Source organism: Pan paniscus, chromosome 2, assembly GCF_029289425.2.
Source record: "Pan paniscus chromosome 2, NHGRI_mPanPan1-v2.0_pri, whole genome shotgun sequence".
In the NCBI taxonomy this organism is placed as follows: Eukaryota; Metazoa; Chordata; class Mammalia; order Primates; family Hominidae; genus Pan; species Pan paniscus.
Genome location: NC_085926.1, coordinates 40,772,825 through 40,800,113, shown reverse-complemented (window position 1 = coordinate 40,800,113; position 27,289 = coordinate 40,772,825).

Below are 27,289 nucleotides of genomic sequence, written 5' to 3'. Positions count from 1 at the left end.
TGCAGCTTGTCCAGCCCTTCCAGAAAGCACAGGTGGTAAACCTTGGCAGCATCTATGAGGTTCCATCTCCACCAGGGTGCAGGGGTGGATGAGCTGTCAAGGGATGGCTACCCTCACCTAGATTTGGAAGGATGCCCCAAAGAGCCTCAAGGCCCAGGAAGAGAACCACAGCAAGGGTGGAACCACTATAATGAGCCCCAACTAGGGCAATACCCAGTGGAACCCTGAGGGTGGGACCACCTCAGAAAGTCCCCACTAAGGCAATGCCTGGTGAAGCCATGGGGGTCAGGGCTATTCCCAATACCCCAGAACTATAGAGCCCCCATTGTGCAACCCCAGCCTGGAAGAACTGCAGGTACAAAACTCCAATCTGTGAGAGCTGCCACACCCAGGAACCCATAGCAGCAGGACCACCCAGAGCCTTGGGAGACCAAACCCCACCTGTGTGTCCAGAAAGCGGGACATGGAGTCAAAGAAGATTATTATGGAACATTGAGATTTAATGTTTGCCCTGTTGAGTTTTAAATTTGGTTGGGACCTGTTAGGCCTCCATTCTTTCCTGTTTCTCCCTTTTAGGATGGAAAAGCCTGCCCTATGTCTACCCCACCATTGTAGTTTAGAAGCACATAACTTGTTAGATTTCACGGACTCATAGTTGGAGTGGAATTTGCCTCAGGATAAATCACACCTTTGAGTCTTATGTGATTTAGATGATATTTGAATGAGACTGTGGACTTTAGACTTTTGCATTGATGTTGAAGCAAAGACTTTTGGGGTTATTGGAATGGAATAAATGTATTTTGCATGTGAGAAGGACTAAACTCAGGGGGCCAGAATGCTTTCATCTGCTTGTTGGTATTTCCCCCAAAATGTATATGTTGAAATCTAATATCCAATATGATAGTATTAAGAAGTGGAGGCTTTTGGAAAATGATTCTCATAAGGGCCCTGCCCTCATGGATAGGATTAATACCCTTATAAAAGAGGTTGAAGGGAGCTGTCTGCCCTTCCACCATATGAGAACACAGTGTTTGCCCCTTCTGCCATGTGAGGACATAGCTGAAAGGCACCCCCTTTGAAGCAGAGAGCAAACCTTCGCTAGGCACTGAATGAATTGGCAGCTTGATCTTGAAATTCTCAGCCTCCAGACCTAAGAGCACTAAATTTGTTGTTTATAAATAACCCAGTCTAAGGAATTTTGTTATAGCAGCAGGAACAGACTGAGACACATTGTACATAAATATGTGTCTGTCTATCTACATATCTATCTACTCACATATTGTTTATCCATTTATCCGTCAGTGAACACTTAGGTTGCTTTCATCTCTTAGCTGTTGTGAATAATGTTACAATGAACATGAGTGTGTAGTCACCTCTATTTTTTTCATGGCATTTATCACTTTATAATATATTATGTAATTTACTTATTTATCATGTATATTGTTTAGTATCTATTTCACCTCACTAGAATGAAAGCTCCATGAGGGATTTTTGTCTTGTTTGTTCCCTGATGTATTCCAAGCATAACAGGGTCTGACATGCAATAGATAGTCACTAAATAGTGCTATTAAGTAAATTAGTAACAAGCTTTTGTCATATACTAGGTCCTCTGCTAGACCTTGTGGAGGCACCAGCAAATAAAATACGGAATTTACAGCTTATTTATCTTTAACCCTTGGGATAGTTAAAGAAAACTAATTGGCAGACCCAAAATTGGAAAAACAAGCTTATTTGCAAGAATGCTGTTAGTTCCTCAGCTTACCTACTTTGCTTCATGTGGGTCCCTTGCTGGATTTCACAGGCTTACAGCTGGAGGGGAATCACTACCTGTGTTACATGTGTATCCTAATGACTAGAATAAGGTGTTTCTGGCTCTTCATTTAAAGTATACATGATGTGAAGAGATTTGAATAATTGAATTGTAATTAAATAATGATTCTATTTTAATGTTATCTCTTCTGGAATAATTCCACCCACCAATCTGGCTTAATGGACAAGTGTATTGCAGGATTCTTCCAATTCTTCATTTAAGATTACCATCCACATGGAGAAAGGTTTCAAATGTTTTTCTCACCACACGTCTGTAGAATTACTCTCATTTCCAAAGTTTAGGTGATAGCCATTTTTAAAATCAGTAATTTTGCTTGAACAAAATTCCAGTTTCCCTGAAATAACTAAGCACCCTCATGGGGTGTACTATACTGGGGGTTTACCTGTGGAGATCTCAGGAGCTCTGTTCCACTCTTTGGGAGTATGTAATCAATGCAGTGGATTCTCTTTTCTGCTTCTGCTTGGTCTGACATTAAAATTATTATTTTTACTCCCTCTTTTCAGCAAATAGAAAAGTTTCTTTGCTCATTTTTTCCTATTAAAAATGTAGTTCATGATTATTCCAGAAAATACAAATAACAGAAAAAAACAAAAAAGGACACTAATTATTCCAACTGCTATTAACAGCTTGGTGAATATAATTCTAGATCTGCACTCTCCAAATTAATAACCACTAGTCCCACATGGCTATTAAGCACTTGAAATGTGGCTAGTCTGAATTTAGATGTGTTGTAAGAGGAAAATGCACATCAGATTTTAAAGACTTAATATGGAAAAAGGATATGAAATATCTCATTAATAATTTTAGGATTGATTACATGTTGAAATTAAAATATTGTTAATATATTAGGTTAAATAAAACATATTATTTGTTATATTAGTTTCTTTTTATCTTTTTAATGTGGCTACTAGGAAACATAAAAATATATTTGTGGTTTGCATTATATTTCTGTTGGACAGTGTTGCTCAGAAGATAATTTTCTGTGTATCTCTGTATATAAATACATACTGTAAGAGAAGGATCATGGTACTTCTATTTCATGACTCCCATTCTTCACTCAATAATGTATTTCAGCATATTTCCATGTCTTTGGACATATTTCTTTAAAATTATTTGTAATAGTCACAGCATTTCATTGTAAAAGTGGGCCATAATTTCTTCAATCAACATGCTTTTAGTAAACAGTGGAATGTTCCCATTTTTCACTAAACAAAAAGCATTATAATAAATATCCTTGAACCTACATTTTTGTCTATGTGACTATTTTATTACACTAAATTTCCAAACGTGGAATTGCTAAATCAAAAAACACACATTTTTAAGGTTTTTGATACTTTATAGTTTTACAAGCTAAAAACTACCATGGCAGTCTAAAAAATGTGGTGCTAATTTAAACTCCATCAGTAGACTATACCCTGGTTCATTTCCTTATAGCTTTCTTTTATTGACTGTTATAATTTTAAAGAAAAATCTCATTGTTTTTATTTTCTTACTTCTGTTGTAAGATGGAAGGTTTTTACATTTTTATTTGTTTTTATTAGTACTTTGTAACTCATCTTTTGTAAACTAACTGTTCATGTCTGTAGCCCATGTTTCTTTTGGAGAATTCATCTTTTGTTACTGACTTATAAGGATGTTTTTATAGATTAATTATATTAATCCTTGGCCACACACGTTTCATATTTTTTTAGTTTATTTGCTTTTTAATCGTTTATGCTTCTTTTTGATGTTCAGAGGTTTTTAATCCCTACATAATTTTCTTTTAAGATAACTGCCCTTGAGCTTATGTTAAGGAATTCCTTTCATACTTTAAAAATTATATTGTTATTCAAGTATAATGTCTTCTAGTATGTTCTTGGTAAAACTTTTTACATTTATTCTCTTACACCATATGGAATCTATTTTTGTGTAGAAATTGCAAGGCTTATCTTTTCTAAATATTTAGCTAGATAACCCAACTCCATTTATCAACCATCTGTCCTTTCCTCATTGGTTTAAAGTCAACGAACGTGAAAGGATCAAGTATATACTAGGTCAACCCCATGGAAATTGGTAGAAGCAGAAAGAGGTATGTGTTTGTGTCCAGGATACAGGTGGGCAGGAATCAGGGTAGGCTGATCAGCAAGAAGGCGATAGGGTGCCAGCCTTCTGTTGTGTCCCAGAAAAATGTGCAAATACATCCAGCTTTGCATTTAATTGCATGAGATTGACAGATCTCCTGAATCTCTCCAGTGGAGTTATTGGGATACTGACTCAAACATGAAGGTCTCTAATCTGAAGAGTTGTGGAAAGCAAATTAAAGACCTAGAGAGGAAAGTCATACACCAGGTAAAGAGAGGCACAAAGATGCTACTCTACTTTTTATGTAGTCACACTGGGATATTCAGCAGCCCCCAAACTCAGACTACACTGCTCAGTCTCAGCCCTCTCTTCCTACTGATGGCTTGTCTAAACTGTGATTTTCTGCTGCAGTAGATATTGCTGGTTGCCTCTCGCGCAGCCACTCTCCACCCTATCAGTGTCCACAGTCTTGTTTAGTTATCCACCCTCCCACTCCAGGAAGCTCACTCCACCCCATTCAGCACCAGGGGCAGACCCTGGTTGACTCAGAACAATCCGAACGTTATACCCTTTGAATCTAGTCATTGGTCCAGGAGTGGACATGTGATGTAAGCCATCCTGTCATTGGGAATTAAGGTCTCTTGCTTGGAACACTGGGGCAAAAGCATTGCCTCTCACCCACTGGACACAAAAGAGGAAACAAAGGCACCACCTGCTGCTGTCAACCATCAACCAACCAGCCTTAGAACAAAGTCAGCACTGTGCAAGGGAGTGAGAATAGAAGAGAGGAAATTCCTTAGTGAGATTGCTAAGCCACTGGATCTATCAACCCTGAAGGCCGTCCTAACTCAAGGCTTCTGTTACTTGAGTCAATAAATTTTTGAGTGATGTTTTCTGTTGTCTGTAACCTAAGATTCCTAATTGATACATCCTGGCCTAGGGATTCCTGGCTTAAACACTACCTTCTCCATGACTTCCATAGTCAAGCCAGCTACAAGGGATCCCTCCCTCAGATGACCCTTGCTCTGAGCATATGTCGTGTCAAAGTTCGGTCCTAGGAGAAGGATTCAAAATCAATGAACAACATGCCTACCTGGACATCTGATGGAGAGGCTGAACCTTTGGGCTGGACTCTTTTTTTTCTTGACATTTCAGGGGACATTAAGTGGTCACCTGATCTGCTGGACCCCTTAAAGTGAAGGTCTCTGCTTTATCCATCTGGTTCACTCATAGGCAGCCTGTGATAAAAATGAACATTTAAAAAGGTAGAGAAAGGCCAGGTGTGGTGGCTCATGCCTGTATTCCCAGCACTTTGGGAGGCTGAGGCAGGTGGATCACTTGAGCCCAGGAGTTCAAAACCAGCCTGGACTACAAGGAGAGACCCCATATCTACACAAAAATACAAAAATTAGATAGGCGTGGTGGCATGTGCCTGTAGTTCCCAGCTGCTCAGGAGGCTGATGCAAAAGGATTGCTTGAGGCTGGGAGGTTGAGGCTGCAGTGAGCTGTGATCAAGCCACTGTGCCATGCCTGGGCTACAGAGTGAGACCCTGCCTCATAAAATAAAATAAAATAATAAAACAGTAGAGAAAACTCCAGCCACTTACTCATGGTAATTGCTATAGTTATTCCTTCATAAATATGACAGGATTACCAAGGTTCACTAGCTGTTGAAGCAAACAAGTGAAACAAAGGAGATGGGCTGATATGATCAAATAGAACAAGTGACCCCAGGAAAGCAGAAATAACTTTTGGAGAAGAAGAAAACCTCAAAGAAATCTAATTGCCTCCCAGAAAAAGTTGAGTGGCTACTGCATCCATTTAAACAAGGGCACAAGGCTATATAAAGGAGCAATAAGAGAATAAGAAATAGTTTACAAAAGTTCACAAATACAATTAGGAAAATTAAAAATATGATCACTACATTAAACATTGAATGCAGGGGCTATAATTTAAAATTTCCTGGGATGTTAAGCAAGAGAGGGATGGAGCAGAGGAGAGAGAAGGAGGATGAGAAAGCAATTCATGGCAGGGCTGGAACTGGGAGAAAGGTCTAACCAGGAGGGGGAACATCCATCGAGTAAAAGTCTAGAAAGAGAAAACAGAAAATATAGGGGAGAAAATATCTTAAAAACAATAGAGGACATTTTCCAGAGCTAGAGAAAGACACAAGACTTCAGATGTAGAAGGCCCAGAAATTATATATAGATTTTATAATTTTATACATTATACTTTTATGTTTGTAATAACTACATGTATATGTATGTATATATATATAATTGAGACTCTGTTTGCCCTACTAGCAAGTAAGCTCTGAGAGTGCAGGGACTTTGACTATTTTTTTTAATTGCTGTGTCCCTACTGCCTAGGATCTGACCCAAATAAATAAAATAAAAATAAAAATATAACTAATCCAAATCAAAAGGAACAAAAGAGGGTGACAGGGATAGTATAAATGACCTAAAATGCTTGCTTTTCAAAGGAGAGCATCAATAGATATTTCTTGATGTTGACAAATCAAGAAAAAATACTATAGGACTTCCATATCAATATGATAGATGGAGCACATGGGTATATTTTTACTCTGTCTTGAAATCCCAATAAAACAACAGTAAAGGGGCTTTTTACAAGACAAAAAAAACCCCATAGGAACAAAAGGAAAGAGTAAAGTGTAACATCAGAAAAATTTTGGAAGTTGGGAAGCAAATGGTTTGGGACTAACTCTCAACTGACCTGGGACAGCTGAATCCCAGGCTGGTAGTAGAGAAAGTTCTAAGACAGCTTCACTGACAGGGATGGGGTGCAAAGGGTGTGTGGTTTGATGAGGGCAGAGGTGAGGCAAAAGAGGTCTGGGCTCTCATCTTCTGAAAAAAAACAATAGATACTGAAAAGTTGAGAAGCGAAAACAGAAAAAAGAATTCTTAGTAATATGGAGGTAACTACCAAAAGAATCAGCCAGAAGAATTGAAAGTACCTGCCTCTGAGGGGAACAAAATCAGAAGGAAGCTTCTGTTGTTTGTAACAAACTTTATTGAAGAATTTGACTCTGTAAGTTAAGTTTACTCATATAACTATAATATTTTCTCAAATTGTTGAATAACAGTAAAAAAGTTATACACCACTAGCTAAAAACATAGTTAAAAGTACGATCCTTTGGAGAGTAGGATTATGAGGAAGGGGGCTAGATGAAGTGCACACATATTTCCATACCCTTAAGTACTGTTCCAACTTTTATCTCCATGCATGTTCAGCAAATATCTATATTTACCTAGAGACATATATTGGTTGCAAAAATGGTCATAATAATTGTCTTCCCTGTATCCCTGCCCTTGTGTGGTATCCTTACGTTGTCTCCAGGCTTGGTCACTTGACTTGCTATGGTCAGTGGGACAATAGCAAATGTGGTACAAGTAGATGCTTGAAAATTGCTTATGTATTGGAACTTGCCCTCTTTTGCTGCTGGGACCCCTGATTACCACTACCATGTAAAAAAGCCTGGGCTAACCTGCTAGAGGGTGAGAGACCAAATGGAGCAGATATCAACTGTTTCAGCTGAGGCCATCATAGACCAGCCAGTCCCCAGTAACCTGGCAGCCAACCATGGATGTGTGAACTCAGCAAGACCAGCAGAAGAGCCACCCAGCTGAGGACAGCTCCAACTCCCTAGTCACAGAATCATGAGCTAAATAAAGGTGTACATTAAACTTCAGAGGACAAGTGATTATGTATCAAGTACTAACTGATAGAGATACATGCAGATATAGAAGTAGAAAATAAAATAGAAACAAAGATATATAATAGAATTTTTGGATCCCAACTCAAATTTATAAGATCATGCCAGAGAGTGAATCCTGAGAATTTATACTTGAAAATTTCCACAATGATTCTAATACAACCTGGACAAACATTTGAGAACCACTGGTATAGAACAAAGACTAAAGAGTTTGGAGATCTGGGTTCCAAACCAACTTCTTTTCCTTACTAATAGTGTAATCTTGGGCAAGCTATTTAACTACTCTGAGCTTCAATTCTTTTTCCCAGTAAAATAGAGGAAAGTTGTTATGAGGATTAAATGGTCTTGTACATAAAAAGTGTCCAGCATTGTACACAAAATTTCTTCCCCTTCCTCCCCCACGAACCCTGATGGACCCTCACAGAAGCAGCCAATTTAATGTATAATTCCAGAAAGCCTGCGGAGTAGTATAATATGAGATTTTTCTTGTCCTTTCTATTTTAATAAAGCACAGAAGAGAGAGAAAGTTTGGTGGAAAGCAACCCTCAGAAGGGTTTTATTTCCCTCATTTGTCAGCATGACTTTAATAAAAATGTGATAGTGTGAAATGAGAAACTTCCAGGGAAGAATGGAACAGGCCATAAGGAGAAAACAGGGTTTTTATCAGACTCATGATTTTGAACAAATAATTTGGAAAATCTCAAATACAAGACCAGAAGTTTCTAGTAAAGGTGCAAGAAATCGTAGAAGCAGGACCAATAGCATGACAGCAACTTCAGAGTGTAAAATCTCCTTCATGATTTGTTGGAGTCAATAGAGTGAATTTGGACGACCAGGGGCAAGCTTCATGGCTTCATGAAAGTCATGTCACCTGTCTGGGCCCCAGTTTTCCTATTTGTAAAGTAAGAGGCTTGTATTCATTGATTTCTGTGGTTCTTTGGAATGCTAGCATTCTATTAATTTATAACTAGACCTTTTTTTTCTCCTTATCTAACTGTATCATACTTCAGTCCTCCATTTTGAAAGGAAACTGGGCAACCGTTAAAAACAAACAAGTGTCTCTTGGTGTTGACCTGATTCCTGATTTTTATTTGTTTTCATTCAGAGAGAAAGATAACTATGTTTGTGGCCCATCATCTATGTCTGTGTTTCTTATCATTTTTTTCAAATTTGCAGTACCATACTATCGGAAGAAGAACTACATGCATTGCCTCAATTTCCCCCCAGGTGATCAGATTTGGGAGGACAAAAATAGAATGGCTTGGTGACATCAAAAAAAACCAAAAACAAATGAACAGCTATAATTATTGGCCACTCTTGTGTATAAATGCCTTATTGCTCCCACATCAGCCAGAAACAGACACACACTCAGGACATTCACCTTAGCTGTATTACAAACTGCATCATCAGTTCATATCAGAAAGAGAAAGATACTCTGTGTTCCTAGTGACCAGAGCCCCAGGCTTTAACAACTTTAACCCAGGTTTCTGTTATCTGAGTATCTGTCCCCAAGCTTGGGCCCCTTCCTGACATGATGGTATGCACAGCCTCTGATGGAAGAGGAATTAAAATGTGAGAGAGTTGTGATTGAATACCATTAGACAAGCTTTACCAGTTCTGGTAAAGACCTCAGAGAACCATCCATCTGGCCTAAGCAATCTGTTATAATAGTGCTTGAAATGTGAAACTATTTAAAATCTAATTTTAAAATCCTATAGAAAGCAATGATGGCATTTTTTAAAGTCAAAGTGAACATTTTAATATTGACATTTGTGGATCTTTCCCAGTGTGGTCACAAAACCACACTGGAAAACACAGACACAGAGCTAACAGAGAATCAAGTAATTCCAGCAGGTATGTGATCCGTGTCAGGCCACTGTGGTTCTTAAAGTAGACCTGTAATATACATACTGCATTAACTGAGTTCACTGGCAGCATATCTTAAATTATAGGCATAGGCTGGGTGGCTCTCTACCCTTGGAAGAACCAGTACATTATTGGGCAGGCCAGCACTCGCCCCACTTAGTAGAGAAAAGGGAATGGACTTACCCCATGTCAGTGATTAGAACCTTGGTTCACCAACTGTACTCTGTGAACCAGCTGCATCAGCATCACCTGAGAGCTTGTTAGAAATACCTTCAGTCCCACACCAGACCAACTGAATCAGAACCTGCATTGTAACAAGTTCCTAAGGTGATTCATGTTCATGTTAAAGTTGAAAGAACACTGGGGTGAAGCCTCTTCTTTGTCCAGGTAAGATTATTTTCTCCTTGTGAAAGACGGCAAAAAACGGTCACAGATTTCTCCCACTTCTGTTTTCAGGTGCCTTTGCTTCCCCCATCAAGAGGTAGAGTCTATTTCTCTACCCCCTTGAATAGGGGTGCTTAATGTCCTGCTTTGAACAATAAATTGCAGTAGAAGTGATGGTGTTAGTTCCAAGTCTGGACCTCAAGTGGCCTGGCAGCTTCTGCTCTCGCTCTCTTGAGACCCTGAGAACACTGTGTGGAAAAGTCCAGTCCAGCCGGCTGGAGGATGAGAAAGCTTGTGGGGAGTAAGGTCCAGAGAAGAGCTGTCACCCACAGCCAGGCATGTAAGTGAGTCATGTTGGATCACTCAGCCCCAGTGGAATGCCTGATGACAGCAGTCACATGAGTGTCCTCAGGAAAACCAACAGAGGAACAGCCCAGCTAATCCCAGCCCAAACTGCTGACCCACAGAATTATGAGGAAAAACTTGTTGTATTAAACCATCAAATTGTGTAGGTGCTTTTAATGCATAAAAAGAGTTTCTGAACTCTTCAACCAGGGCTGTATGGATTTCCTGAGAACAAACAAGTCCATCTTGGTGAAAGAATCCACCTTCACTGATGTGAAACTAAAGGTTGAGCAAGTTTACTTCTGGAGAAGAATGCTGTTGACAGGCTTACACATGATGACGGAGCAATGGAAATATTAATGCTGGGTGATTAACACAGACTCTACAACTGGTGAGTTCTCTTCAGAACCTCTGGACAACTGTTGCAAAGAAATAAAAGCCATGATCAAAATTTTCTGATATCTGGTGTCTAGATTTATGCAGGGACTTCTGGCCTGGCTCTGCCTACTCTCACCCCCATGCCTTGACCTAGACTCCTGATAGTTTCTGCTCAGATCCAACACCAACCGAAGCAGTGACCCAGGAGTCTTCAATGAGCAATGCAGAACTGGAAAGCGTCTAAGCTTTGGAGTCATCCTGAACTGAGTTTCAATCCTGGCCCCACCACTCATTAGCTAGGTGATTGGACAAATAGATTACTTAACTTCTCTGAGACTCAGTCTTCTGATTTGCCAATTGGGATTAAGAATCCTTATCTATCAAGATTGTTGAGATTATTTATCAGAAAAATGATAACATCTAATGACTGCCCTATAAGTGTGTTCTGCATAAATGAGGCTGGGATGTGAAAGCTATAAAGTCCCTGACAAGTGTAATTTTTGAAAAGAGACAAACCCATCAGTTCCCCTCCACCAACTCCCTTCCACACTTCGAGAGTTCCTAACTTCTATGTGTCAGGATGTTCTGACTACAGTCTGGCTGTGTTTTTCTGCTGCCTGATTGGCAGCTATTCTGCTTAGAGCCACTTGGAAGGAGGAGGGGGACAGGGTAATCAGCATTCATCTCTGGGCCACCAGGTCAAGTGGGTACTAATCAGGAAAAATGTTTGGCTATTAAATGCTCCATTGAGTCCTTTAAATATCACCTGATGTGTCATAAATTTGGATAAGCCGTAGAAAATCAATCTTCACCATATGCAAATTAACGATGAAATGAGATTCTCCTTGTGAGCCATTGCTGTCCCTCAGCAAACCAGTCACTTCAACTTTATTTAACTGGTCTGAATTTTTCTTCCATTTTGCTTCACTTTGTGACTTGAAGCTCATTATCCCTTTGACAGTTTATGGTCAGAGAGCTCTGGGCCTTCAGAGGGACTCAGCTAGTGCTTTCTTGGGTTCGTTTACTCATCTCCCTAGTGCAGACTCAGGCTGCCGCCTGGAATGAACCTGGATGTGCTGGCCTTGTCCCTGACGATTTCCCTAAAATTGGATGTTGAACCTGGTAATGATGCATATGATGCGTGTGTGTGGAGTGTGTGTGTGTGTGTGTGTGTGTGTGTGTGTTTGTATCTATGACTATAAATATGAATTCTAGGAACACATTCAGGAAGTTACTTTTTTCCATTAAAAATAAAACACTGTATTTATTAGTTACTCTTCATGATTCCACAAAACAGTGAAGCTTTGGGATCAAACTTCTTGGAGCTAGGCTGAACCTTTAGGTATACAATGGCAAAAAATGGGCAAGTTTTTTACCACTCCTCATATTGCTCTGTTTTAGCCCATGCATATCCCATGTAGTTATATGTTACATACAAAGCATATAACTACAGGTAGGGAAATAGAATAAAAAGCACTGGTGAGTTTGCAATGGAATAAAATGCTAGTATCAGGTCCCAGCAGCCACTGGCTACCCAGGAATTTATTAATAGTCTGCCTTTGTGTTCAGCAAGCTTGCAATAGGATGCAGCTAATTAGCCTGCCTGGGAACCAACTGGCATGGATTAGAATGGGATGGAATGGAATGACTAATGATAATAAACTGTATACTACTTTATAATTTGCTAAAAACTGACAATAAATTATCTCACTAGATCCTCTCAACAGTCATGTAAGGTTTGTATTATCCCATTTTACAATATGGAAACTGAGATACAGAGAGGCTAAATTAACATGTGAAAAATCTTTAAAATGTTCATGCCATATGACTAGTAATTACATTTCTAGAAATTTAGCTTGAAAACATAAAAAAATCCAAAAATAGATTTATTGACAGATATATACAAAGAAGTTACATATAATAGTGAACATTGAAAATAACCTGTATGTCCAAAAAGAAGAAATCACTTAGGTAAATTATAGTGATTCAACATAAACATACACTTGATAATCTCTAAAAATAAGGTTTCTGAATATCATTTAAAGATGTGAAAATAAATTTACTACATAATCTTTAATTTTTAAAAGGAGATAAAACTTCTTATGCTGTATAATCCCAATTTTGCTATATCTCTGTATATACCTGAAAAATAACATGAAAGAAATATCTTAAAATGTTAGTTATGGTTATATCTGTTTCATGAGGTTAATAGTGACTTTCCATCTCTTCTTACTTTTCTCTATTTTCCTAATTCTCTATAATATACAAGTATCATAATTTAAAAGTGATGAACAATCAATAAATAAAATAATAGTAATATACAAAATTATTTTTAATGTTACTTGAGCATGAAGAGCTAGTGAAAAAGCAGAATATTAAAATGTGAAACACTTGGAGTGGTTTTGAAGGTCAGAGTAAACATATGCCAAATACAGTTATTTTGTCAAAACCATTTTGTTCATTTCTAACTAATTTATCTTTAATAAGATAAACAAGTTTGAGGCTCTGGCAATGATCCATCTACAAAATCACTGGATGTTTGGTTCATCCTCGCAATTTTCTATACTTATTTATCCTTCACAAAGCACTGTCAGTGTTTGGGGAAATGATTTTGTGAAACTTGGTAAATGGCTAGGTAAAATATTTCCTTGGATAATGGTGTGCCTGACACTTTAAACATCTGAAAACTCTCAGAGTTATTAGATCTCAGGTAGAGGAGGTCAGATAATGTCTCTGGAGATGGCTCCTATTAGTAGAGCTTTGGATGATGTAAAATACAAGGCAGAGGGTGGAGAGAAAATGGTGGGCTGCAACAGCAGAATTCTAAATAGATACTTAGAAGGAATTTCCAAACAAGAAGCATAGTTCCTACTTCTATCAGAGTGGAGGGAAGCAAATTGATTCTGCAAGGGAAAAGTCCAGCCATCGTGAGGAGACTTCTAATAACGCCCAAATTCCATTTCTCAAAAAAAAATTTTTTTGCTTGAATTGCATTTAAAGCTACAATTTTAAGACTTTTGATTTGGGTACATTTAAATGTTAATGCATGGGTTTTAAAAAATTATTAAACTCATTTGGAATGTAGTGATAGTTTTTTATATTTAATTATTTAATTCTCCTGGAATGTACTTCCTTTTTTTTTTACGTAAAATCTTTAACATATCTAGAGTGAATATTAATGATTTTATTAATAATCATCTCCACTACCACTTATCAGTACTTGCTACATGCCTGGAATTGTGCTAAATCTTTTTACACACATTAGCATACATCATTTGCTTTAAACCTCACAACACTGTGCAGATCTGGGGACTGAGCCTCAGAAAGGTTGAGCAAGGACACAGCCAGTAACACACACTCTGATTCCCAACAGTCCATTCCCTTAAACACCTTACTATGATGCCACTTGGATCACAGACCAAATTGTTATGTCAAGCATGGTTCCTTTCTCAAATTTTTGTTTGGTTCCATTGATCTGTTCGTACAGACTTACATCTTATTATTTAAACAGCTGATAGGACAAATGCCTCTGATGAGTCTATATAATCAAAATTAATCTTGGCTATTGTTACCCATACATTCTTCTAGAAGATTTTTTTTTTTTTTTGATGGAGTTTCGCTCTTGTTGCCCAGGCTGGAGTGCAAATGGCTCGATCTCGGCTCACTGCAACCTCCGCCTCCCTGGTTCAAGTGATTCTCCTGCCTCAGCCTTCTGAGTAGCTGGGATTACAGGCATGAGCCACCATGCCTGGCTAATTTTTTATTTTTAGTAGAGATGGGGTTTCTCCATGTTGGTCAGGCTGGTCTCAAACTCCCAATCTCAGGTGATCCGCCCACCTTGGCCTCCCAAAGTGCTGGGATTACAGGTGTAAGCCACTGCACCTGGCCCATCTTCTAGAAGATTTTTAAAATAATGTTTATGTTTTAATTATCCAAGTAATACATACTTCTTATTGGCTACTTAGGAAATGCACACAAGTAAGAATAGGAAAAATTAAAATCCCCTGTGAACTTACCCAACCAGAAACAATCACTGTGATAGCATTTTCGTGAGAATCTCATTTATTTATTATCTGTCTCCATTAGAATGTAATCTCCATAAAGCAAGAGTTTATCTCTTTTTATCACTGTTGCATCCTAGTATCACTAATGGATGGCACGGTTCACTCTCCAGATCACATGCTCAGGACCAAGGTACTTATTACCCAACCTGCTCCGAGTGCTGGCTCACATATGAATCCTTCTCTCAGAAGAGCCTTCAACCAAGGGAGCTACTCTGCCAAAGTTACATCTTCTCCAGAGGTAGCCCACATCCAATGATCTGTAGGTTTGGGGGTATCTAAAGGCCCAGCCCCCTCACCATAACTTGGAACAACTCCAAAGGGTCATTCCAAATCCAGAGCTTTCTGTGGAATTGGCTGGGGCCTATAATATCCTCCTTCCCTAACTCCCCTACTGATGTTATTCTGAAATTACTCCCCAATAAACCTCCTGCAGGCTAACCTCTGCCACACAGCTTGTTTCCAGCGAGCATAATCTAAGATAATGTAGAACAGTGCTTGACAAGTGGTTAGCTCAATTTGTTGAATGAATACATGCAAAACTCCCTAGGGGCTCTTTCTTCATTCTTGCTGCCTTTAACTCTTCAGCAATGAAACAGAAACTCCACTGGGTCCCCAGGAAGTCAGAAGTCAGCCATTCATGTGCAACCATAAATACTATTGCAACATCTTCCCATCATTGTCTCCTCTATTCTTGATGAAGCCAGGAGCCTCATCCACTTCTTGTTAACAGCCTAACATAACAGTGGCCAGAGACAAGATCCCAACTTGGCCGCCATTTTGAGTGTCTCTGGATCCTGCCTCCTCTAGTCTTTACAAATCTTGAGGCTTATAATCACTGCTTACTGGACCCAGGGAATCTACGGAGATAGCAATCCTGCTGATCCTGCATTTCCTAGTCTCTGCCCAAGTTGCATGGGTCCTAGAGTGGTGGTGAGGATGCTCCCACCTCAGTGTGTTGTATAGATAAGGGCATTTCATGATTGAAAGTGCCTGATCTTAGTTTCATCCACATGTCCACTTTTTGAGAGCATCACTTGTGAACAGAATGACTGTTGGGACAGGACTAGGACAGGCCTGGAAGCCAACACATGCCTCTGTTCTTGGTCAAGTCTTCACATACTCTCCTATTGAAATCATTCTTTGTTCTATCTGAGGCCAGGATACATACAAACAGAGCTTGAAATTGGGGATTTATGATAAATTAATTTATTAAAGATGATTCTCAGGAGAAGGGAATAAGGGAAGCAGGGCAGGGGAGGAGAAGGAGCTAAGCAAGGATGTGGTCTCAGCATGAGTCAATTGCACCACAGAGTTGTCCCCCTAGAGGTTCAAGGATCCAGCCTTTTATACCTCATGCAAGCTAGTCATTGGCTATGGACTGTCCCCAGAGGAGGAGTAGGAAGCATAACCTTCCAGGCAAGGCAGCTTCTGGTCAGTCAAGGGCAATTCTCTGAAGAAGGGGGTAACTGTGAGCCATTAGCAGCCCAATACTCTCAGCAGCTGGATATGGGTGTTCCAACAATATTCACTACAGGGGTCTTGCTCCCTCTCCTAACAGGTAGCTTCCATCACAATGATCCCTGTGTTTCAGACATAGTTTAATAACTTTGCCTAAAAATGGAAAATGTTATACCTCCTTCACATTTCCGCACAGAGTTCCTCTATTCTTGTATACATTTAGGATCCCAGAAAAATAAGCAGATGGAGGCTCTATGCCCACCCACCCTCTTATCTCCTCTCCAAGTTCCAAATGCTCATGGTACATTTGCTTACAAAGCCCGGCTCCATAAGAAGGGAGAGCTGATAAATATTTAACAACTGGCTCTCCAAAGAGAAAAACCTTAAGTTGTTAGCATTTGTCACTTTCTGCGGTGTAAATACTCCCACGTGGTCAATTTTAAGTTACCATATGAAGTCATGAACAAAGTGTTGGAAATAAAAATGCCATAGCACACAATCATGCAGCATGTTCACCATAAGTTCACATAAATCACCTCAAAAGCATAGAAATAGTAAAACATAATAAGTAATTAATTTTGAGTATATATTACGTTTTTCCTTTTTTATTATTTTTTTAAAATTATATACCCTATAATCGACAGCTTAATAAACTTTAACACATGTATAAATATGTGTAACCATAACCACAATCAAGATTCAGGATACTTGGTAGAAGACAGCTCTAGTATGCCCCAGTTCATTGAAAATTTTCCAATAACATGTACATATGTATGTGTATATTTTCTCAAAACATTCTAATTCATGTATTCAAGAATATACTGCATGCTAGGTTACAATAATAAGCAAAATGACTAACCTCTGCCTTTACAGAAACAGGCATTAATCATATGATCACACAAACAAATATACAATTAAAAACTTATTTTTAAAAATCTGAGGAAAATGCTATGAAGGAAAGTCACAAGAACAAATTCCTAGAAGTGAAATTACTGAGTCAAAGAGTAGTGTATTTGCAAGGCATTTGGCATATGTTGCCAAATTGCCCTCCAGGAAAATCATTCCAATTTACATTTCTACAAACATTGCATAAGCAATGTATATTTCCTCCTACCCTTGCCAACGCTACAGAGTATCTTTTTTTCAGCTATTTTTATTTTGATATGTTAAAATATTTGTTTTTTTTAATTTTGCATTTTTAATTACATTTTTGTCTTCCTTTTTGGTCCAGTCTTTTCATTTTTTAGAAATTTTCTATTGGAGTATTCACCTTTATTTTATAGAATTGGGAAAGCTTTGTATAATTTGAGGTGGAGACCTGTTTTCAATTATCAGAGTAATATGTTTTAGAGGAAGTTAGACATACTTCTTTTTTTTTTCAGATGTATTATAATGTATTTAAATATCCTTTTTTAGCAGACATGTGTTTCCTATTTTTTTATTACAATGCAACAACCAGCATTCATATATATACACACACATATGCATTTGTATTTGTTTTTGCATTTGTTTTGATCATTTCCTTAGATAAAATTCATAGAAATTGAATTGCTGATCCAAAAGTCATAAACAATTAAAAAATCGGCCAGCACAGTGGCTCACACCTGTAATCCCAGCACTGTGGGAGGCTGAGGCGGGCGGATCACCTGAGGTCGGGAGTTTGAGATCAGCCTGACAAACATGGAGAAACCCCATCTCTACTAAAAATACAATGGCGCCATCTCAGCTCATTGCAACCTCCGCCTCCCGGGTTCAAGTGATTCTCCTGCCTCAGTCTCCCAAGTAGCTGGGATTACAGGCATGCACCACCATGCCCGGCTAATTTTGTATTTTTAGTAGACATACTTCTTTCAAAGAGGAACAGGTTAGGAAAAAAAAAAAAGTGCATGACCTGCAAGGTCTGTAGGACCTGGCCCAAGTACACGTGTGTAGCCTGTGCCTTCCCTACCATGTTTTCCATCTCACTTCACCCACACTGGGTGCCTTGTGGTTCCTCAAAGTTTCAGTTTTCTAATTTGTGTGCATCAATAATTTAGTTTTATCTCATTTCAAACTAGTTTCATACTTGAGCTCTTACTTTTTCATCTCCTCTTGTTTGGTTGAACTAACAGTTTCTACAAGAAGAATACATGGATTAGAGATATTTTGAAGAGTTTATCTGATAAAGTAATGTGCCTTTGCACATGGAAGACACTTTACTGGGTATGAAATTCATGATCTTTTTCCAAAGTCTCTAGATAAGATGATCCAGAAGTTTCTGACATTTAGCATTGAAGAGATGAGTCCTGTTAGGGTATTTTTGTTGTTATTGTTCTGCATGACCCCTTATGAATTTTTTCTCTTATAATTAAAAAATGACAATTTAGATACTGTCTTTATCTAGCTGGTATAGTTCTGTTTTACTGGTTTTGCCTGACAGGGAAAGCTCACTTTCAAGCTCCACGCAGAGGTCTTTCCTCAACTCACTAATGTTTTATTCTGTTATGTTGTTAATTATTGTTCTGCATTCTTCTTTAATGCTTACCAAAATCTGCAAGTACATATTTATTTGTGTATTTGCTTCTGTACTATCTAATTAGATAGAAACTTAATTGAAGGAAGTAATCACATTTAATACGCTCATTGCAGCCTATGCAGCACATAGCACACTGCACAGCACATGGTAGATAGCTCAATAAATACATGTTGAATAAATGGGTGAACTAGTATTGTTTCTGTTTCATTGTGTCTTGTCTTCTTCAAGCAAACCAATTATCTTTGTATTCATTGTTCTATATTTATGATTTTTTTCCTTCAGTGTCACTTTTTAGTACATTTCTTTGCATTCTGGGAGAGTATCTTTAGTTTAACATGTTACTATTTATATTTCCCTTGACATAACTTCCCTATACCAACAATATAAAGAAGTATCGAACTTCTTTATGGACGTATATAACAACATAAAACAATACGTAACATAACTTCCGATTTCAGTGGAGATATTGGTTTTGTTGCTGAGATTTTAGTTTCCGTGCAATACTTCCTTCTCATTCATTTCTTTTATTTCACTTTCTTTTCTTCTCTTTTTGTTGCCTTATCACCTTAGCCTGCTCTCTATGACTTTATGCTATTGATTCCTAGAGACTCTGTATTAGTCCATTCTTACAGTGCTATAAAGAAATACCTTAGGCTGAGTAATTTATAAGGAAAAGAGGTTTAATGGGCTCACAGTTCTGCAAGCTGTACAAGCATGACGGCAATATTTGCTTGGCTTTTGATAAGAGCGTCAGGAAGCTTACAATCATGGTGAAAGGTGAAGTGGGAGCAGGCACATCACATAGCAAGGCCAGAGCAAGTGAGAGAAGGGAGAGGTCCCAGACTCTTTTAAATAACCAGATCGCGCATGAACTAATGGAGCAAGAACACACTTCTCATGAAGGGGTTGGTGCTAAAGCATTCAGGAGGGATCTATCCCCGTGACCCAGTCACCTCTCAGCAGGCCCCACTTCCAACATTGGTAATAACACTTAAACATGAGATTTGAAGGAGACAAATATCCAAATCATATCAGACTCCATACTTAGCATTCTATTCAGAATGCTAACTAATTTCTCATATTTTTTCCCCTCTGGGTCCTGTAACAGATCATTTTCAGAAGGGTGCTCGTCCCTTGAATCTTCTAGATGCAATTCCATTTCCTTTTCCTTCAGTAATTTTTTGAAAAACCCACATGTTGGTATTTTTCTCTCTATCCTCAAAGAGGGTAGATCCATCAATATGAGGGTGAATAGATTTCCTTGGTTTCTCCCAAATGTTTTTTTTTTCAAATCTCTGTCTGAAGGACATGTTAATGTCAGCAACAGCCAGTGCCAGTTTTAGGAAGCCTTTTGTGGAACACTCTACCTGCCTAGTTATCTGTGTTCTAAATCATGTATCACATGAAAACAATAATTCTATAGGTAGAATTTTATTAGGTTTATTTTCTGTTCTCTGCACAGCCAGTGGTGTTTCTCTGGTGGTTACAACTCTCAGAATTTGTTACCTCATTTCCATTATAAATTTCATCACCACCATCATCAGCAACCATCAATGTTTCATGCGTAGTTAGTGTCTGGGATTCACAGTCTCTGCCTAGAAGTGGAAAGACAAGGTAACAGAAGCAAGGTGGGGACAGAGGAGAGGGATGGAAATATAAAGTTACAAAAGGAAGATAATTGTTCTTTTTTCATGGAGAAGTGCTCAGGAAGGCCAGTGGGCAATGGCTCTGGAACTCTGGCATATTCATTAAGTGTACACTTACGCACTACTTCTCAGGCTATCTCTGTTTTATAAGAGACATGGAGAAGTTCTTTATGGCACTGGAGTCAGACAGGATTTCTTGACCAAGACCTCCCACAAAGCACAAATTAGGAAAAAGCGATGAATTTTATTATCACATAGAAAGTCAAACTTCTGTTTAATTATAATCTCCCTAATTAAAGTAAAAAGACAAACCAGATAGTGGGAAAAGATATTTGCAATATGCATGCCTGACGTACATAAAGAACTTCTGCATGTCATTTAGAAATAGATCATCAGCCAGGTGCGGTGGCTCACACCTGTAATCCCAGCACTTTGGGAGGCCGAGGCAGGTGGATCACGAAGTCAGGAGATCGAGACCATCCTGGCTAACACGTTGAAACCCCATCTCTACTAAAAGATACAAACAATTAGCCGGGTGTGGTGGTGGGCGCCTGTAGTCCCAGCTACTCGGGAGGCAGAGGCAGGAGAATGACGTGAACCCGGGAGGTGGAGCTTGCAGTGAGCCAAGATTGCGCCACTGCACTCCAGCCTGGGGAACAGAGTGAGACTCTGTCTCAAAAAAAAAAAAGAAAAAAAAAGAAAGAGATCATCAGCCCAACAGAAAAATGGGCAAAAAATATGAGCAGGCAATGAACATAGGAGAAAACCAATGGATCAAAAAACCTAGGATAAGGTGTTTAACTTCACCAGTTATCGAAGAAATGCAAACAAAAACAATGAAGCACTATTTTGCACCTATCACTTTGACATTTTAAGTCTTATAACACCAAGTGTTTGTAAGACTACAGCTTAACAAAAATCTCATTAACTGCTTATTAAAGTGTAAATTGGCATAGCATTTAGGAAGGTCATTGGCAATGTCCTGTAAAAACTGAGTTGCACTTAACCCTGCAATCAACAATTCTACTTCTAGATATACACTCTAGAGCTGTGCTTTGCAAACTAGAGCATGCATCAGAATCACCTGAAGGGCCTGTTAAAAGAGTCCTGGGACCTAACCCTAGAGTTTCTGATTCAGTATGTCTGGGGTGGGGCCTAAGAATTTGCATTGCTAACCAGTTCCCAGATGATGCTACTGGTCCAGGAACCACACTTTGAAAATCAATGCCCTTGCAGAACTCTTACACATATGCACAAGGTATATGTACAACCATGCCTATTGTAGTAGTATTTTTTGCAGCACCAGAAAACAATGTAAATATTCATTGACAGAGAAGATAAGTATACTGTGATATAGTCACATGCTGGAAAATAATTCTGCAATTGAAATGAACAAACTAGATTTCCATGCAGATTGAGAGTCACAGCCTTTCTAACAAGTTTTAGAATCAAATTGTTACAAGCTATTTTGGTTACATCACTTATTCATTCACAATTTCATTGATTTGTGTTTTCTATCTTTTGTTTTGTTAAACTGGTCAGAATATTTTCTATTTTATTGTTTTGCCTTTTTCAGAGAACCAGCTTTTAAAGGTATTTATCAGTTCTTCTGCTTTTCTGCTTTCTAATTAATTAATGTCTGCATTTTATCATCATTAATTTCTTTTCTTTATTTGATGTTCTTTTTAGAGCTTATTGAATGGAATCGGGAGCTCATTTATTTTCATTCTGTCTGTTTATTAATGGCAGCATTTAGGGCTACTGATTTCCCATTTGGTAATGCTTTGGGGCCCATTCCACAAATGTTGCTATGTTATTAATTATTCCTATTATTCTAATTATAGTTTGAATTTTCTCTTTGACCCAAGAGTTTTTAAGCATAGCATTTTTTAAATTCCCATGTATTTAGAGGTTTTTGTTATTACTTTAAAGCTTGTGGCATTATGAAGAGTGTGGAATAGTGTGTGTGTGTGTGTGTGTGTGTATTCTATATGCAATAAAAATATATATTCTCTATTTAGAGAACACAAAGATCCTTGGATACTTATTAATAATTTTATTGATTTATTATTCAAATCCTCTCTATCATAATTAATGGTTTGCATAATCTTTCAAAGACTCAGATAGAGTCTGTATAATTAAACAGGAGAGTGTAACCACTGACATTTCTTCAGTTGATCCCCGTGCTTCTTTGATCTCATTTCTATTTTCTGCTCTATGGGCTCTGCCTGCCTATGGGTGCCAATGAGGGCCATTGTTATGGACTGAATTGCGTTACCCCAAATTTATATATTGAAGCCTTAAAACTCAGTGTGACTATAATTTGGAGATAAGGCCTGTAAGGAGGTAATTAAGGTAAATGAAGTCATAAGGATAGGCTTCTAATCCAGTAGGACTGTGGCTTTATAAGAAGAAGAAGAGACACCAGTGCTCTCTCTTCACATGTGTACAGAGGAAAAACCATGTGAGGACACAGTGAGGAGGTGGCCATTTGCAAGCCAAGGAGAGAAGCCTCAGGAGAAGCCAACCCTTCTGGCACCTTAATCCTGAACTTCCAGCTTCCAGAATTGTGAGAAAATGAATTTCTGTCATTTAAGTCTTCTGGCCTACAATATTTTGTTATTGCAGCCCAAGCTAACTAATACAGTTACATTAACATTAATAACTCCCCTTTATCAGCACTTGACCATACATATTCGTAGAAGACCTTAGGTTCCTCTCCAAAGTCCTCCTAGCCACCCAATATTTCTGAGTCACAGGGAGTATCATGTGGGCTTGTTTCCTGTAGGCACTGTACAGCCCTGAAATCTCTTTCTGGGCACGAGAGTTTTCCACCAACTTCTGCTGCTGTCCCAGCCTCTAGATGGACACTCCAGGCTCTTGGAACAGATTGGCGGGGTTCCTGTCTCTGTTTCACTAACAACCCCGGGGCACCCAAGCCCCTAAAATGACCAGGATTTGGTGTAGTTTGTAGATAGTATCCACTTCGTAGAGAACCAACTCAGAACACAGTCATGTGAAATAAAATAATAACAATAATGTATGTAATAATCATACACGTTTTACTATTTTAATATAAAATATGAACAATAAATATTTATGTGAAACTAGATATTATTTTGTATTATTTACTTTTCTACAACAAAAGGTTATTATTTAAACAAAACAATAGGACTAGCTAACAGTGGCACTGAGCAAAAATCATAGGACCAATAAAATAAATACGTAATAAAATATAACATTTCTATATTTTTTTCTGTCTTCTGATAGAGCAACTTATTTAAACTCTTTTTTAAGAAAACCTTTTAAATCAATATTCAAATTTTATAGGCTATATTGTGTATTCTTAACATACATAAATGTAGGACTTCTGAAAAGAAACAGATAATACAATTGTAGTTATTAAAGAGACATTACCTATATTTAATAAAAAATAACAATGAAATTTTTCTTTTTGTTCCATGATACAATAGGGTATTTTTACCCTTGATTTTTCATTGCCAGTAATGCTTTTTTGAACTCCCTGGAACCTTTAGGATATTTTTTCTTTTCTTTTATGTAGGGGTAAAACTGAATATAGTCAAACATAAGAGTTACTTTGACTTGTAGTTCTGTTCTTATCAAATGCACACTATATGGATTCTGATATCGGTTCAGTGTGATGACATCAAGCTAAATATACCCTCAAGTCTCAGTGAAAGTGTTTGGCATGGGTTACTTAATATAATAAAAATATTTTACTTACTAGCAGCAGCAGGTTTTTAGATTGATAGGAATTAGTTTCCAGCTCTCCAAAACAAGCCTGTATTTACCAAATGGATGGACATTTGTGGAGATCTGGAAACTAATTCCTACAAGCTGTTGCTGGTTTTCAGGATAAGATGCATTATTTGATACATGGTAGAAAGTATGACCATTGGTAAGAGCTGAAAAAAATCTGTGCTACACTGTAAGGGGTCAACACCAACATCTGTTAACAAAAATTTCCCTTTGGTTCACTCACAGGACATTATAATTGTGTTTAATTGCTATTTTAATCAAGAAAGGAAATTTCACTCAATTTCAGGTAACAAGGGAATTACATGATAATACATGTTTGTTGGTTATCTTGAGTTAATTCAGCAGGTACTATTTTCAGCTAAGCTTTATTGTATTGTTTGGAGATGAAAAATTATTTGATTGATTTAGAAGTATGTATCTGTCTCTTTCTGGATTTGGGAGATTCAGTGTCCATCTGTTTTCATGTCTCCTTCATCATCAGGCGCAATTCAACATTTTTTTCACATATCACATAATATGCTATGTTTTGATTCTTTATCTCCTTAGTCCAGTTACATGTGTCCTTACACCCTTCATTAAAATTACACAGTCAATGAGCCTTTTGTTTTCCCAGTGATGTCTAGGTTATGCTGGCATTTGTACTGTAGCTGTTCTCATTTTTATTATATGAACTCTTAGAAAATGTAATCACACTACTCACAATATTAAAAAATTAAACAAGATTGGACATGCAAATTGCTAAAAGAAAGGCCTCCATAAGTCTGCTCTTCCGAAAAGGAATAAAACAGTCACAAAAATGTTTAAATCAAAGTTTTCAGAACTCTAAGATTAACCAAAGCCCTGCAACAACGTGAAGATCATTCATTTGACGAAAACTGCTTACCTCAGTAAGAACAGCAGGGTTCATGGCACTTTAACTTGACCTACTCTCATTCCTGTCTTTCCATCTCTGCAGTAGCCTTGAAAATCAGCAGCCATTCAGTCAACATGTACCGCGTTTGGAGCGTCTCAAAAAGCCCCACCCTAGAGCGTTGTCACTATGTGGTCTACCTCATAGTTCCCTGGAGAAACCCCATTTGCAACATGCTGTCATTACTTAACTCAGAGCTCACCCTATAGGAAAAGCCCTGTCTTCAGAAGGTTTGTCAAAATAATCAGTGGCCATAGTAACAATGATATATTATATAGTTTCAAATAGCTAGAAGGATAATATTGAATGATCCCAAAGAAATGATAAATGAGATGAATATGTTAATTATCCTGATTTGAATATTCTTCATTATACGTATGAAAGCATTGCTATGTACCTTATGAATATGTACAATTATTATTTGTCAGTTAAAACGTTTTTAATGAAAAAGCTTTAAAAAAAATCAGTGTCAATTATTTAACAGCACAGTTTTCCAAAGCTGTAATAATACCAGTTGAGGTAAGCAAGAACCTGCCCAATAGTTAAAACGGAGATCTAGGGACCAATATGCCAGAAAGGACCTTGAAAATCTCCAACATATTTCTGGGGACCTAGAAGGATGCATGCCATGCAATGCTATATGCATTGAAGAAAAGACCTGAGAATACCCCAATCCCTCCTCACTGGCTGATCTTGAGGCCCTGAGCTAGTAGAAAGTAAAGTCTAAGGTAAAGGTGTAAACTGTCTGAGTGTTGAAAGACATGATTTTACAAACACAGAGTCCCTCAGCAAAAATTGGAAGATGTATCGGCTCAAGGCATTAAAAAAAAACTCTGACTGGCCAGGCACAGTGGCTCATGCCTGTAATCCCAGCACTTTGGGAGGCTGAGGTGGGCAGATCACAAGGTCAGGAGTTTGAGACCAGCCTGGCCAACATGGTGAAATCCTGTCTCTACTAAAAATACAAAAATTAGCCCGGCGTGGTGGCGGGCACCTGTAATCCCAGCTACTCAGGAGGCTGAGGCAGGAGAACCACTTGAACCCAGGAGATAGAGGTTGTAGTGAGCCGAGATCATGCCATTGCACTCCAGCCTGGGTGACAAGAGCAAGACTCCATCACAAATAACAAAAAAACAAACAAACAAAAAAATCTCTGGCCAAACATCATCTAATCACTAAACTAATTGAGCAGAAGCTTCACAAACCACAAAGAATACAGACAATAGCAACAAAAGCATGAACAACAATAAACCCTAAATGATTCCCAAAATTACCACATAATATTATCTAAGGTACCCAATTTTCAATGAAAATTGTGAAACACATAGAGAAATAAGAAGGTGTGACCTATACAAAGAAAAGAAAGCAGTTAATGAAAATTATCCCTGAAGGGGGACGAGATGTTGGACTTACCAGACAAAGATGTTAAATTTTATAAATATGTTCAAAGAACTAAAGGAACTATAGCCAAACAATTAAATAAAGTGTGACAGCAGTGACTCATTATGTAGAAAATATCAACAAATGAATAAAAATTATTTTTTAAAAAGAGCAAAAATACAATTATTTGAGTGAAAAAATACTATCAGGTTTCAACAGCAGACTTGAGTGGGCAGAAGAATCAACAAACTTGAAAATCATTCAACAAAGATTATCTAGCCTGAAGAATAGTAAGAAAAAGATGGAAGAAAATGAACACAGCCTTAGAGACTTGCGAGACACCATCAAACACATTAAAATACGTATAATGGGAATTTCAGAAGGAGAGGAGAAACAGAAATCTTTAATCAACCCATTGAAGAAGCTGAACAAACACTAAGTAACATACTATCAAGGAGATACTATAATCAAACTGTTGGAAGCCAAAGTCAAATACAGAATCTTGAAAATAGCAAGAGAAAAATAATTCATTACATAAAGGAAATCCTTAATAAGATTAGTAGCTGACTTCTCAACAGAAACCATGGAAGCCAGAAGACAGTGAAATGACATATTTAAAGTACTAGAGGGTGAGGGGAAGAGAATGTCGTTAACCAAGAGTTCTGCATACAGCAAAATTACCGTTGGAAAGTGAAAAAGAATTTAAAACATTCTCAGACAACCTAAAATAGAGAAAATTTATCAATAGTAAATCTGCTTTACAAGAAATAACAAAGACAGTTCCTCAGGCTGAAATGAAAGGACATTAGATGGTAACTCTAATTCACACAAAGAAATAAAGAGCACCAGTAAAGGTAATTACATAGACAAATGTAAACCACAGTATAAATATACATTTTGTAATCTTTTCTTCTGCTATGTGATTTAAAAGACAGTTT